The following is a 15,277-nucleotide window of genomic DNA, read 5'->3' as shown; positions in this document are numbered from 1 at the left end:
TATTGAGGCTTTTTTTTTGGTAGTGGTTTAATGTTATGGAAAAAATATATTGTTTTAAAAACGCTTAAATTGTTAATAATATTTTGTAAATAATTCTCAACTTGTAAATTTACAACAATGAAAAGCAATGGTTGAAAGCAAACAATAAAACCATAATAATAGTTGGAAACAAACAGAGCTGCAAATTTATAATGATGAGAGGTGAGAAAAGGTTGCAAATTAACAACGGATGGAAGAAAACATAAAATCATATTAATAATTAGAAGCATATAGAGTTACAAATTTACAATGATCAAAATTAAACATAAAACTTAACTTTATTTATAAAAAATAAGTGAAAAATATAAATTAGCCTAGATCGATCTTAACTCTGGATCTACCAAGGGAGCAGACAGATCAAATCTCTTTTCACTCTAAAAGAGGTATGCACCTCAAGATATTCGATCTCTCTAGGCCCTTGTAGATCCAGAGTTAAGGTGGATCTAGGTTGGTTGCCTTGAGAGGTGCTCTCCAGCCCAGTATGGAAGAGATGTTGTAATGTCCTATAAAGATTTTGACTAGGTCAAATTAATTTAAAAGTTTTAAAAATAAAATTAGTAACAAAGAAACATTTTTACTCGATCAAAAATAAAATAAAAATAATAATATAAAAAAATCGTTCAAATAAAAATAACTTCATGGCGTTCACCCATGGTATGAGAACCTATGGTATTCATGTAGAATATAACCTATTTAAAGGGGGAAATTAAATCAACCTAGATCCATCTTAACTCCACATCTACCAAGTGCCTAAAGGGATCAAATTTCCTGAGAAGTATTTAAGAGACTCTGTCCAATCTGATATGGAAGAGATGTTGTAATGTCATATGTTATGTTATGTAAATTACCAACATTTTTTGGAATTTGGGTTTTGACAACCCATGGTTTTTCCCATGGTATTCTTCTATAATGTAGTCTATTTAAAAATATAAAATTGCAATTAATTTTCCTTTTTTTCCATAAAGGTCGTGTTCCAATTATCTAAAAATTGTAGCAGGTTGTTGACCTATTAATTTTTTATAGGGTTGCTTTAAATTCATGTTAGGTCAATAATCCTTTCTCCAAGGTTAGCAAAAATTAGATCGGCTCCTACTCGGATTTCATAATATTAGACTAGAGGTAAGAAAACCACTTTTGTTAATTTTAATTGTCTAATAATTGTTTCTCTAAATCTCTTCTTAAATCTTTCTTTTAAAATATGCTTTATGATTATTGATATGCAATTATAAATAAACTTCAAGTTTATTTATAAATTTTGTTAAAATTTCATAATAATTTCCTTCCCAAGTTTGTTTGATCCTAACTAATCCTAATCCTAAAGTTGAATAATTACTGTTTTAAAACACCCGTATGGCTGTCTATTAGTTGAAATGGAACCCTAGCTGAAGTTAAACCATTGGCTAACCATTGGCTAATAGGAAACCTTGAGTGTCTATCTTTTAACAATGAAAATTGAATAATTACTATTTTAAAACAAGTTGAAATAACCATTGGCTATTAGTTGAAATAACCATTGGCTAATAGGAAACCTTGAGTGTCTACTATTTTAAAACAACTTTATGGTTGTCTATTAGTTGAAATGGAACCCTAGCTAAAGTTAAACCATTGGCTGGCTAGTAGAAAAAACTGTATATTGGTTATTTTTTCAAAATATTAAATTAAAACAACCACATTAATAAATATGATATACTTCAAATATATAATTTTCCATTATTTATATGTTAATCAATTTCTTAAAAAAAAAAACAATTAACATAATTTAATATTATTTATTAAAACATTAACATTATAACACATTATAAATATAAAACAAAACTAATTTATATATTTTTAATAAATTTTTAAATTTTAATAATATTTTTAATTTAAATTATAAAAATATATTATTTATTAATTTTACAAAGCAAAATATTATGCATTATTATATAAATATATCCTGAATACCAAAACTGGAAATGCACACTGAATTGAATACTAGATAATAAATATAGTGTGGAACACTATAATGAGTTGAATAATATTTAGCCACCACACACTGCGTCACAATACATTAATGAAAAACTCTGTAATAGAGATTTGGACGTATCTATACATTTTTTTAAGTTGATGGCCGTTTTCAAAGTATACGAAAAATAACAATAAACAAACTCGAGATCTAAAGATTAAAATTTAAAGATTTCTTAACCATGAGACATTTAATTAAGATTTATAGTTCCAGTTGGAATGAATTATCGATAATTTTGAGGGTTGGATTTGATAGGAACAAAATCACGTTTTGTAGGATTCTTTTTGTTGATACTCTTAGAGCAAAACACTTTCGCATCTGATACGATTCAATTATTTGATGTTCCCGTCGAATCGATATCAAATGATCTTTTATTCTTTTCTTTCCATAGAAAAGAAGGGAAAGGTAGGGATGACAGGATTTGAACCTGCGACATTTTGTACCCAAAACAAACACGCTACCAAGCTGCGCTACATCCCTTCTAATCATTAGACAATGTTATTTTAATTTTATTTTATAGAATTCGAAATCTGTTTCCCACATTTTTCCACCTTCATTTCTCTTCGGTCTGGTGAGTGAAAAGACTTTATACATGTAGGGTCTATTATCTAGAATATCACTATTCATTATGGTGATGAAACATCATTTTCCTTTTCTATAAATAGGATCACAGCCCGGATCACATTATATATATATTCATCAGTTCAGAGTTTTCTCTAGGATTCATAACTATTGATACGGTTGAATCACTTACACATTATGATCAATAAGGAGAATTTACAATACCAGGATCGAATATTCCTCCATAATCTATCTCCTTTTTCCTCAAGGAAGCCTTCCCAAGAGGACTTAGATCTATCTATGATTTATGCTTTTTTCTTTTTATTTTTTCTCTTTTGTTCTGATAAACATATTGTCCGATCTGAACGGGAATCAATTTCTAATTTATCAGAATATATAAATCCACTATATAGATAGGTAGATCTATATCCTGTTTATGAGTTAACGAAAATGTGCGAAAGCTCTATTGGCTTCTGCCATTCTATGAGTCTCTTCCTTTTTGCGTATAGCATTGCCATTCCCTCTAGCAGCATCCATTAATTCGTGACTCAATTTGAAATTCATATTTCGACCCGGACGTTTTCGAGATGCCCCTAATAACCAACGAATGGCAAGTACTTTTCCTTGGGTTGATCTTATCTCAGTGGGAACTTGATAAGTCGATCCACCCACACGTCTTGCTTTCACTGTTACATTGGGAGTTACTCTACGTATTTCTTGGCGTAGAACAGATAGTGGATTTTTATCCGTCTTTTGTTGAATCTTTTTGATGGCTTGATAAAGAATTCGATAAGCCAATGATTTTTTTCCGTTTTTAAGAATTCCGTTCAACTCTCTTATTATAGTTATAAGCAATTTTATATTTCTATTCTTTGTCTTCCTCTTCGTCTTCGTCTTCCTCTTCATAGAAAAAAAAAACTATTCATACTCTGTGGAAGAGAACTAGATCTGTCTATTGTATAATAGAGAAAGCTATTAGGCACGGGAGGATTAATCATTTTTTGCAACTCTATCACGTATGATGGATGCTTTAAATACTTGATGAGTTCAAAGTATATCTTTATATTGATAAAGGTGAAAGAAATAACTTTAAAATATTGAAGAATAGAATACCCAAGAATGAAAAAAGGGATAAGAATCCCATATTTATACCCCCGAGCATTTAGTAATCTCATATGTGCCCATATGAATGGAACTGATGACTTCTCTCGATCACTAGTTTCCTCTATTAAAAAATCCTTGCAGGAAGGGAAAAAATCCTTGAAATTATTACTTGGAAAAAAAAAACTTATTAATAAGATTCGTTCTCAATTTACATTGTATAGGTTCCCATAATGGATGAGAAAGTTCCCACAATATATTCCGTTTAAGCAAAATATTATGCTTAATATTTTGCAAAATAGATACAAATGGATTACTGCCATGTAGTAATATCTCTGAAAGAGTATCTAAAAGCATATTTTCAATATATTTACACCATGCAGAGGTAAAAAACCAGGGCATATATGTTTTGAACAAATCCTATTTTGAAAAAATACTATCTATTTGAGAGATCCTATAAATATTATGTTCCTCTTTAGATGAATTAGAAAGGGTACTCCTTCCATTTATGTCTTTGTTTACTATTTTGTTTTTTAAACATTCGGTTACAAACCAATCTTGAATACGAGGAAAAATTTCCTCGTTCTTATTGGAAAACATTTCGGATAGTAAATCATCTTGATAAGATCGAGTTTGAATAAGACCCACGTTTGAACTGAAACCCCTTTTAAAGCACTGATCAAAGTTGTTTTCTTCTGAATTGGATCTTTTAAAAAAAGGTTGGCAAAAAGTTTTTTCAAAATTGACTATTTGTTCTTTTGTTAAAGGCGTTGTAGAAATCTCTTCGATCGAAGAAAGATATATCTTGTCACGAACGAATGGATTCAATCGAGTTAGTAAATTGAGGATCTGTACAAATCATAGATTAATATAAACGTTTGGTCACCACTTCGTTTTCATTTTAAATATTTAGGTAATAATATGTTAGATACTTGTGATTTGATGAATGAAATAATCTCTTTTTCTGAGTGAACGGGTCCTATTTCACCAATGGGCAAGGAAGATAGATTGTTGTGGATGATCAAAAGATTGAATAATTGTCCATATGTAAAATTATTCCTTTTTATATAAAATCTTTTCATATCAGAAGGTAATCTATTCCTATAATTTGGCCGAGTATGATGCAAATAAACAAAAAATTGGAGCTTATTTGCCCTCAATCCAGGCTCGAACATTCCACTTCATAGGGATAATTTTGAGGGTTGGATTTGAGGGTTGAAGATGTTTAATATGCCTCCTACATTATCCATAACATACGAAAGTATTAGCGTAATTTGATAAAGTCATTCACTCTGAATGCTACATAAAGAATATAAGCCAGATGATGGAATAAAGAGACCTAGGATGTAGAGAATCGGGACATGGAGAATATAATAGATGCTCCTTCTCATCTCGATTATATTTATTCAATATATGTGAATATAATATACATCCAGAAAGTTGTATGCCTTGAGAGAGGTTTGTACAGTTTGGGAAGGGATTTTTATTCATCGGAATAAGAGTCTACTTCAACCAATATGCCCTTAGGCACGGCTATACACAACATAGAAATAACACTTGGAAAGAATGGACAATTGGCTAGAGCGGCAGGTGCTGTAGCAGAACTGATCGCAAAAGAAGATCAATCGGCCACATTAAGATTACCATCTGGAGAAGTTCGTTTAATATCTGAAAACTGCTCAGCCACAATTGGACAAGTGGGTAATATCACTGCAAACAATAGAAGTTTCGATAAAGCCGGAGCTAAACGTTGGTTGGGTAAGCGTTTGAGGTAAGAGGAGTAGCTATGAACACTGTAGACCATTCTCATGGAGGTGGGGAAGGAAGAACCCCAATTGGCAGGAAAAAACCTGTGACCCCCTGGGGCTATAGTGCACTTGGAAAGAAAAGTCGGAAGAGAAATAGATACAGTGATGCTTCAATCCTTCGTCGACGTGAGTAAGAATGTTTGGATATCCATAAAAAAAAAAGAGGAAAGAAAGGTAATTGATCATGGCACGTTCACTGAAAAAAATCCTTTTGTGGCTAATCATTCATTGAGGAAAATTAAAAATCTAAACATAAAAGAAGAAAAGAAGATAATAGTTACTTGGTCCCGGGCATCTGTCATTGTACCTGCAATGATCGGTCATACAATTGTTGTTCATAATGGGAGGGAACATTTACCCATTTATGTAACAGATCGTATGGTAGACCACAAATTGGGGGAATTTGCACCTACCCCACTTTTTAAGGGACATGCAAGAAACGATAAGAAATCTGGTCGTTAATTGAGAAAGACTTGTCATTCATTAGGGACAATGGAGTCAATGGGAAATAATAGTCCAAGTCCAGAGATACGAGCTTTGGCAAGAAATATACGTATGTCTGCTTATAAAGCGCGCAGAGTAATTAATCAAATTCGTGGTCGTTCATATGGACATGCACTTATGATATTGGAACTGATGCCTTATGGGGCCTGTTATCCCATATCACAATTAATTCATTCTGCGGCGGCGAATGCAAATCACAATATGGGTTTGAACAAAGCCAATTTACTCGTTGGTAGAGTCGAAGTGAATGAGGGTGCTGTTTTTAAAAGGATTCAACCTAGAGCTCAGGGACGCGGTTATCCAATACAGAACCCACTTGTCATATAACTATTGTATCGGAGGAAATATCCAGATCGAATGATCTGATTATGTCAATAGAATCCCGAAAAAAAGGATATGTATGGCGCAAAAAATAAACCCACTTGGTTTTAGACTTGGTGTAACTCAAAATGAGCGTTCCCATTGGTTCGCACAACAAAGGAATTATTCCAGAGATCTCCGAGAAGATCAAAAAATACGTACTTGCATTGAAAACTATGTACGAATGCATATAAAGAGCTCCTCGAATTATGGAGGAATTGCACTTGTAGAGATTCGCAGAAAGATCGAATTGATTAATTCAAATCCTTTCACGTCGGGAGCACCTTATAAAGCTTTTTGATCCTAGAATTCTCAGTACGTTGCTTTTACGCGATCTACGGAAAAGCAATCCATATTTTTTGGTCAAAGGTATAGTAGTACTTACATTATCGATCCTCATATATCGCTTCAATTTCTATTTGATTAAACTCTTCCCTATCCATAACTTTATGGAACTTGGAAAAGAAACACCGGAAGAATATTTAAAGCCTTTCACTCAGAATTGGTTGAGATTTCCGCATCTTTTACTATCTTTCCAATTGAAAAGATATTACAATCGGGATTTTGATCCCATTAGTTTGAATTCAGGATATGGCAAGAACACGGACAAGAAGGATGAGATTATCTCGAAGAATCAAGGACTAAGCAAAACTCATTCGAAAAATGATGAGAAAGATATCAATTTGAAGATCGATTCAACTCTTAATTCAACCGAAAATGAGTATTGGAAACCTGAAAAATATCTTTGTGAAGATCCATTCACAAGGAATAAAACGGAGATTGAGCAATGAAGAAAAAGATCAATTCTTTGGGATCTTTCTTTTATTGAAAGAGAACAAACAAAAATAGAATCGTATTTGTCCTCAAAGTGTTTATCAAAAGATTATCCAATCTCTTGGGCGAAAGAATTATTTACAGAAGATGAAAGATATACAGAAGAGAATTCCTTTCCTTTGGAGAGGAAAAGATTCATTGAAAATTTTACAAAATCAATTCGTTATTCTTTTTTTTACATATTGCCAATAGATGAACCGTGTATGGGTGGTCCTAGTGCTACTAAAAAGCCCATTGAAGATTTCAACTTATCCAAAAGGTTATTTAAAATAAAAATAAAAATGTTTTTTCCCAAGATTTAAGGGATTCAAAATCCTATTCATTAATGAATAGGATAGTTGATCTATGGAAGATAAAAACATATTTTGAAATTGAAAATCCTTCCTTGAATTGTGCTATGCGGAGTTTTACTCTGCCTTGGAATCTATTTTCTGCATTCTGTGATCAAAGCAAAGGAAAATACATATTGCACAAAAATTGTCTGGAAATGACAGATCAATTCACTCTATCAATAACTAAGCCTAGTCAGGTTCATGATAAAATTTCATTTTTTATTTATTATAACAAGAATGGATCGTTGAGATCGGATCGGATCTTCAATCACAGAGAAAAATGGAAGAATCAATCTTTATGGGTCCTACTCAATATTATTGTTAAAGCGGATGATTATTTAGATCAAATAATCGACAAACAATTGAGCCAAATCGATTCCAAAAATTGCTTGGAGATAGGAACTCCCTTTAACAATTATAGACCCTGGAATTATAGATTGAATGGATTGGATGTTTGACCATCTTCTACTTGAACCCGTTCTAAAAAGGTCAAGGTATTTTTGAATTTTCTGTTGAAACAATCAGGGAAAACTTCGAAAATGATTTCGATATTGAACCTTGGACATATAATAGTTCCAATGAAAAATAAGATCGTGTTTTTTTTTCACGGTAGCCTGCTCTAGTCCCCTTACAAAACGTTCGTTATTAGGTTAGCTATATACTTAACATGTTCCTAGCAATTCACATGGCATCATCATGAAATGATACAAGTATTAGATAAGTAAGAATATACAATGCACTAGAACGCCCTTGTTGACGATCTTTTACTTCGGCAACATCTAGGGTTCCTCAAACAATATGATATCTCACACTGGGTAAATCTTTAACCCTTACTCCTCTTACTAATACTACATAATGTTCTTGTAAATTATGGTCAATACCAGGTATATAAGCAGTGATTTCAAATCTAGAGGCTAATCGTACTCTGGTAACTTTACGTAAGGCAAAGTTTGGTTTTTTGGGGGTGATAGTGGAAAAGTTGACAGATAAGTTTTCTTCACTGTCACTCTACAAAACCGTACATGAGATTTGCACCTCATACGGCTTCTCGTTCAATTTTTTTTTTGTTTCGAAGTAAGATAAATTGGATTATTCTCGTTGTTCGAAAATATTAATATTCCCTTCTTTTATACATTATGTCTCAAAGAGTAACTGGAACCAATTAAGTCAAACACATTTTCGTATTCTAACCAAACACTAATGAATCATATTTTTCCTTTTCGGTCAAAAAGATTATGCAAAATCTTCGAGATTCCCTCTTCCTTCTCTATTCCCATCCTATAAGTACAGTGCCTGAAGAAATACTCTTTTTGTATGAATCGACATTATTACATGCTAATTCCTTTTTGATATCTCGATATATCATTCCTCCAAATCACAAATTGGATTCGAAAAAGACGGGTTAATGTGAGCTTATCCATGTGGTTATACACTGTTCAAATTTGAATAGGAATCAATTTAATGAAAGATCCCGGCTTTCATGCTTTTGTTGGGGTTGTCCAAGATCATTTCGATGACCTATGTTGAGGAAGATATATATCCATATCTATCTGAGATATGATCTGATCGACTGCGTAAGTCCACACGAATAGCAACCAATACCAGGGAGAGTATACGGAAAAGAAAGTTATTTTTGATATGATATGATGAACTGATGAACAACATCAGTCCTATATCTTGTTTCTGTGGACCGGTGGAAAAGTGAGGGCTCAGTGGGAAGAGGATTGTTCCACGAGAGAGTGAAGGGGTCACCCTGTTCTGAATAGACAACATGGATTTTGTAAATGTAGTTGTACTCTTACATCGATCCAAATCAAGAAGTATTTCCATCCACGGGGGTAAATATTTGCTCGCTAGGTGAGAGGATAGTAGTGCTAGTTACAAATTCTGTTCCAGTAGGATTTCACTTTATTTCTATAAAGTAGTTAACGGTTGCATAGGGTCTTCTCCTTGGTGCAAGAAGAGCAATTTGATCCGTATCATCTCTGTATAATCTTGACTCGATCTTGTTCTCCTTGTTCTTCCAAACAATATTGAGTTCTTTCTGTATGCACTAGTGCTAGATCGGATCAAACATGCTGATTCAAGTTCATGTAAAACTTGCTTGATCAAGATAGGTAAAATATTACTGATTTTATGGGACCATATGTTATGATTCGAATCGGTAGGAAATACTACTTTCGACAGGATTCACTCAGAATAGGCTCCAATTTTTTTTTTTTCGTAGTAGTGTGAAAAGAAGGAAGGTCTGGCTTCAAGTTGTTCGAGATAAAATAGTGGGATAGTTGTGTTGAGTCTCTCGACCCTTTGGTAAGTTATTATTCATAAGTCAGTTCTCCTTCCAGATGAGAGTAGGGAAGGGATATAACTCAGTGGTAGAGTGTCACCTTGACATAGTGGAAGTCATCAGTTCGAGCCTAATTATCCCTAAACCTAATGTAAGCCCTTCCATATTTTTTGGTCAAAGGTATAGTAGTACTTACATTATCAATCCTCATATATTGCGTCAATCATCAAAGTAGTATGATTGATAGAAAAAATTTCTATTCGATTAAACTCTTTCCTATCCATAACTTTATGGAAATTGGAAATGAAACACCGGAATAATATTTAAAGCCTTTCACTCAAAATTGGTTGAGATTTCCGCATCTTTTACTATCTTTCCAATTGAAAAGATATTACAATCGGGATTTTGATCCCATTAGTTCAAATTCAGGATATGGCAAGAACACGAACAAGAAGGATGAGATTATCTCGAAGAATCAAGGACCGAGCGAAACTCATTCGGAAAATGATGAGAAAGATATCAATTTGAAGATCGATTGTTATATGAATATATCATATAAAATATATGAAAATATATCATGAAAATTGACCTTTCAATTTAAACTGGTAGATTCCATTATTATTTTAACGTTTTTGTCGAGAGAATGGATTGATTCAATTTGCAGCATATTTAGATAAAGAATACGCAGAGTTATCTATCTACGAGAGAAATGAATAAATGAAATACATAAGATGTCTTTCACATCACAATATATGAATTATCCCCATTGTTCCTTATGGCAATTCCAAAAAAGCGTACTTCTAGATCAAAAAAAAAATTCGTAAAAATGTTCGGAAAAGCATATCGAGCTGCAATAAAAGCTTTTCTATTGTTCCTTGCAGTTCCTATTGCTTTTCTACTTATCCCTTACGTCAAAACAGCCAGTGCAAGCAGTGGAAGCAATTGATTTTGATGAAAATCAATTGATTGCTAATCACTAGATAGATCTTTATGATCCAGATCATAAGTATAAAATAGGTTATGAGATCTTTTATATTACAACAATACAGGGTAGGGTGGATCTATTGTATTACAACAATACAGGGTAGGGATTGCTTTTAATTTTTTTTGAAAAGAAAAAAAAGTAGTACGGAGGAAAATAATATCTAACCTTTTCTTTTGTACTACTTCTTCTTTTACACCCATATATGGATAAATATATCTTAATGGTACTTATCCATATATGGTAAATGTAGGATGAAGGACCTCGTACCATAAAATAGCGGAGCTGATCACAACACCTTCTTCCTGCTCCTGGAAAAATAGACCCAATGCAGACAGACTTAATTCTGAATGTACTTGCGAATTCTTTAGGATCAAAGTTGAACATCTTTTTTTGGTACGAACATCTATATCTAGCACATGTTAGATATAGAACTTGAAATGGTATATGAAAAAGCAAAGGAATCTATGACTTATGTCCCATATTTTTCCGAGAACAGAATTCATATCAGATCCGATCAATTCGGAACCATCCGATAAAACAGGGACTCTTTCTATTCCTACTAAGAAAGAGAAGAGAGATCGTTCTTCAGTGGAAGAAATGAGATTATCGACTCATTCTAGAAAAGAACTAATGAATTCAAACCTGTTGAAGAAAATAAGATTTTTCATATGAAGATGATAATGATAAGGGATTACGTACATCCCTTACGAGGATAAAGAGGAAATAATTCCATGTAGAGTGTTTCAATTTGGAACGAAGATTCAATATTACTGGATCCTTATGGAACATAATATATTACCATGCATGATATGGAAGGAACGCAATAATTGATTCTTAAGCATTACCATTATAGCCCACTTCTCCCCCATACTACGAGTGAAAGGGAAAATGTAAAAACTACCACTAAAGCAGCGCAAGTTATACCGACTATATCCATACGGATCATGTTCTCTAAAAAATAATGATTTCATCATTGAGATGATAAGGGAACTATTAACCATAGTGCAAAGTTGAAGTTGAAATGAATGGTCCACATTTGCATTCTGAACGTTACTGACGTTCGAGCTGATATGAGAGATCAATAAATCCATTTGTTCATTGACCAACAAGTTACTATAACTAACTCGAGGGCCGTACATTCACAACGAAATTGGGATCAAATGTACGTAACTCACTATCTATATTGGTAATATGTACCAATATGTCTCCAGAGGTTCTGTAATGGAAATACAGACTTTTCCTTCCATTTACTTACCTCAACAAGGCGACACACGGATTCGAACTGGGGATGGAGGATTTGCAGTCCTCTGGCTTACCGCTTGGCTATGTCGTCGAGATATGGGAATCCCATGGACAGATTGAATCTTTTGTCATTTCAAGTCATTCGTCTGTCCTTTAAGTATAGTATGAGATGTATGCTAAAGTCAACCATAAAGGAAATGGATCTAATTTGTTCTCCGTCTTTCTTTCAATCTGACTATTTTCATTAGGAAATTTTCTAAGTGAGATTAACATTTAAGAATGGTTTGATTCATTCGTTCATAGCTCCATTTCACGTGGTTGGAAGAAAGTATCAAAGTACCTCTTCCTTATCCTTTTTTTTTTAAATTGGAAGTATATCTGGATATGGGTAGAATTTCATGGGATATAGTGAAGACTGAATATACATCCGAATCTTTTTTGTCAGATTGATCCATATAGATCAATCGGGAATAATTGAATAGATTTTTCTACAGATGGGAAACTTCCAATGCGATTAGATGAAAATGAGGGAGTGTCTACAATCCCTGAATTTGGTAAGATACAATATGAAGGATTTTGTCGTTTTATTGATCAGGGCTTGATGGAAGAACTTCATAGTTTTCCAAAAATTGAGGATATAGATAAAGAAATTGAATTTAGGATTTTTGGTAATGAATATGAATTAGCAGAACCTTTCATCAAAGAGAGAGATGTTGTATATCAGTCCCTTACATATTACTCTGAATTATATGTACCAGCAAGATCGATTTGGAGGAATAGTAGGAAGACACAGAAACAAACTGTATTTCTCGGAAATATTCCTTTAATGAATTCCCATGGAACATTTGTAGTAAATGGGATTTACAGAGTCGTGGTTAATCAAATATTAATAAGTCCTGGTATTTATTACCGTTCGGAATTAGACCATAATAGAATTAATTATATATATACTGGCACTCTGATTTCAGATTGGGGAAGAAGATCGAAATTAGAGATCAATGTGGGAGAAAGGATATGGACTCGTGTAAGCAAAAAACAAAAAATATCTATTCTAGTTCTATTATCAGCTATGGGTTTAAATTGATTGGATTTGATGGAAGGAGTACCCTTTCTAATTCATCTAAAGAGGAACATAATATTTATAGGATCTCAAATAGATAGTATTTTTTCAAAATGGGATTTGTTCAAAACATATATGCCCTGGTTTTTTACCTCTGCATGGTGTAAATATATTGAAAATATGCTTTTAGATACTCTTTCGAAGATATTACTACATGGCAGTAATCCATTTGTATCTATTTTGCAAAATATTAAGCATAATATTTTGCTTAAACGGAATATATTGTGGGAACTTTCTCATCCATTATGGGAACCTATACAATGTAAATTGAGAACGAATCTTATTAATAAGTTTTTTTTTCCAAGTAATAATTTCAAGGATTTTTTCCCTTCCTACAAGGATTTTTTAATAGAGGAAACTAGTGATCGAGAGAAGTCATCAATTCCATTCATATGGGCACATATGAGATTAGTAAATGCTCGAGGGTATAAATATGGGATTCTTATCCCTTTTTTCGTTCTTGGGTATTCTATTCTTCAATATTTTAAAGTTATTTCTTTCACCTTTATCAATATAAAGATATACTTTGAACTCATCAAGTATTTAAAGCATCCATCATACGTGATAGAGTTGCAAAAAATGATTAATCCTCTCGTGCCTAATAGCTTTCTCTATTATACAATAGATAGATCCAGTTCTCTTCCACAGATTATGAATAGTTTTTTTCTATGAAGAGGAAGAGGAAGAGGAAGAGGAAGAGGAAGAATAGAAATATAAAATTTCTTATAACTATAATAAGAGAGTTGAACGGATTGTGCTCTAGTATGGATATCTTCGAAAAAGAGATAAACTTACTAGTTCAGTTTCTAATGACGAAAAAAACCCTTATTAAATTTGAATCAATTTTGACTTACAGTCATAATTTATTCAAGAATGAATTTGGAGATCAAATCATTAGACAACGAGGGCTTATTCACTTACGATATTTGGCCTACACTTATCAAAAAGGTCTAATTAATTACGAGTTCAATCCATTTTGTTTAGCAGAAAGATGGGTATTCCTTGCTTTTTGTCAGAAGATTACCTCTTCACAAATATTGTGTCAAACCAACCCCACATTTCATGGAAAACCTTTCTCACTCCACTCAAGATCATTACTTTCCAAAGGGATTTTACTGATAGGTCCTATGGGAACTGGCCGATCCTATTTGGTCAAAAGTCTAGCAACAGACTCATATGTTCCTTTAATAAGAATATCTCTGAAGAAGCTCTGGTATGGTGAGTATTTAGATTACCCTGTTGAACGTATTCCTACTGAGTTTGATCCTTTTGTGAAAGACAAAATGGAAGATTTCCATATTACCTTAGAATTGGCGAAAAGCATGTCTCCTTTGCATAATATGGATTCCAAACATTCATGAACTGAATTTAAATGATGCAGCTAACTATTTATTTGGTTTTGGCTTCATTGACTTGTTCCTTAGTGTATTAATGAACAATCTCTTTAGATTTAGAGATGGTGAGAAAGATTCTATGAGAAATATTCTTGTTATTGCTTCGACTCATATCCCCCAAGGAGTGGATCCGGCTCTAATAGCTCCAAATCGATTAGATAGATCGATCAATATTCGAATGCTTGTTATCCCACAACGACAAAGGGAATTTCCTATTCTTTTATGTAGCAAAGGATTATACTCGGGGAAATTTCCCGATGAATTTGGATTTATAACCATAGATTATGATGCACGAGATCTAGTAGCACTGGCCGATGAAGCCTTAATACTTAGTATTTCCCGAAATAAATCAGTTATAGACACTAATACAATTCGATCCGCTATTTATAGGCAAATTTTTCATTTATAATCTATGGATAATCAGGTTGGATCCGGTCAAACTCACGAAAGAATTATCTACAAAGTAGGAAAGGCTTTTATACAAAATACGCTTAGAAGAAGTTCTCCCATGAATCCTCTATCTACCAAAAAGGAATTATGGAAGAAAAGGTTTTTTTATTTGTCCGAATGGTATTTAGAACCTTCGATTGCCGAAACAACTATGAAGGAATCGACCATACTTCCCCATATTTTGGGTTGCTTGGCCGGATCAGCGGCTCGAGATTCTTGGTCTATATCAGAACGAAATAGAGAGAATCGATCTTC

General features: G+C 33.0%; 1 non-coding gene across 1 annotated transcript; it reads right to left on the bottom strand.

Annotated features, from left to right (window-relative positions):
* Positions 1–2,450: 2,450 nt before the first annotated feature.
* On the bottom strand, positions 2,451–2,524 carry TRNAP-UGG (transfer RNA proline (anticodon UGG)). The gene has a single exon. It is a non-coding gene; the product is annotated as a tRNA-Pro (tRNA).
* Between the last annotated feature and the right edge of the window lie 12,753 nt (positions 2,525–15,277).

This window comes from Pinus tabuliformis, chromosome 3_1, assembly GCF_031772625.1.
Source record: "Pinus tabuliformis cultivar Carrire ecotype Pingquan chromosome 3_1, CPIR1, whole genome shotgun sequence".
Taxonomy (NCBI): Eukaryota; Viridiplantae; Streptophyta; class Pinopsida; order Pinales; family Pinaceae; genus Pinus; species Pinus tabuliformis.
The sequence above is the reverse complement of the archived record's forward strand: the minus strand, read 5'-3'. Positions and strand labels throughout refer to the sequence as shown.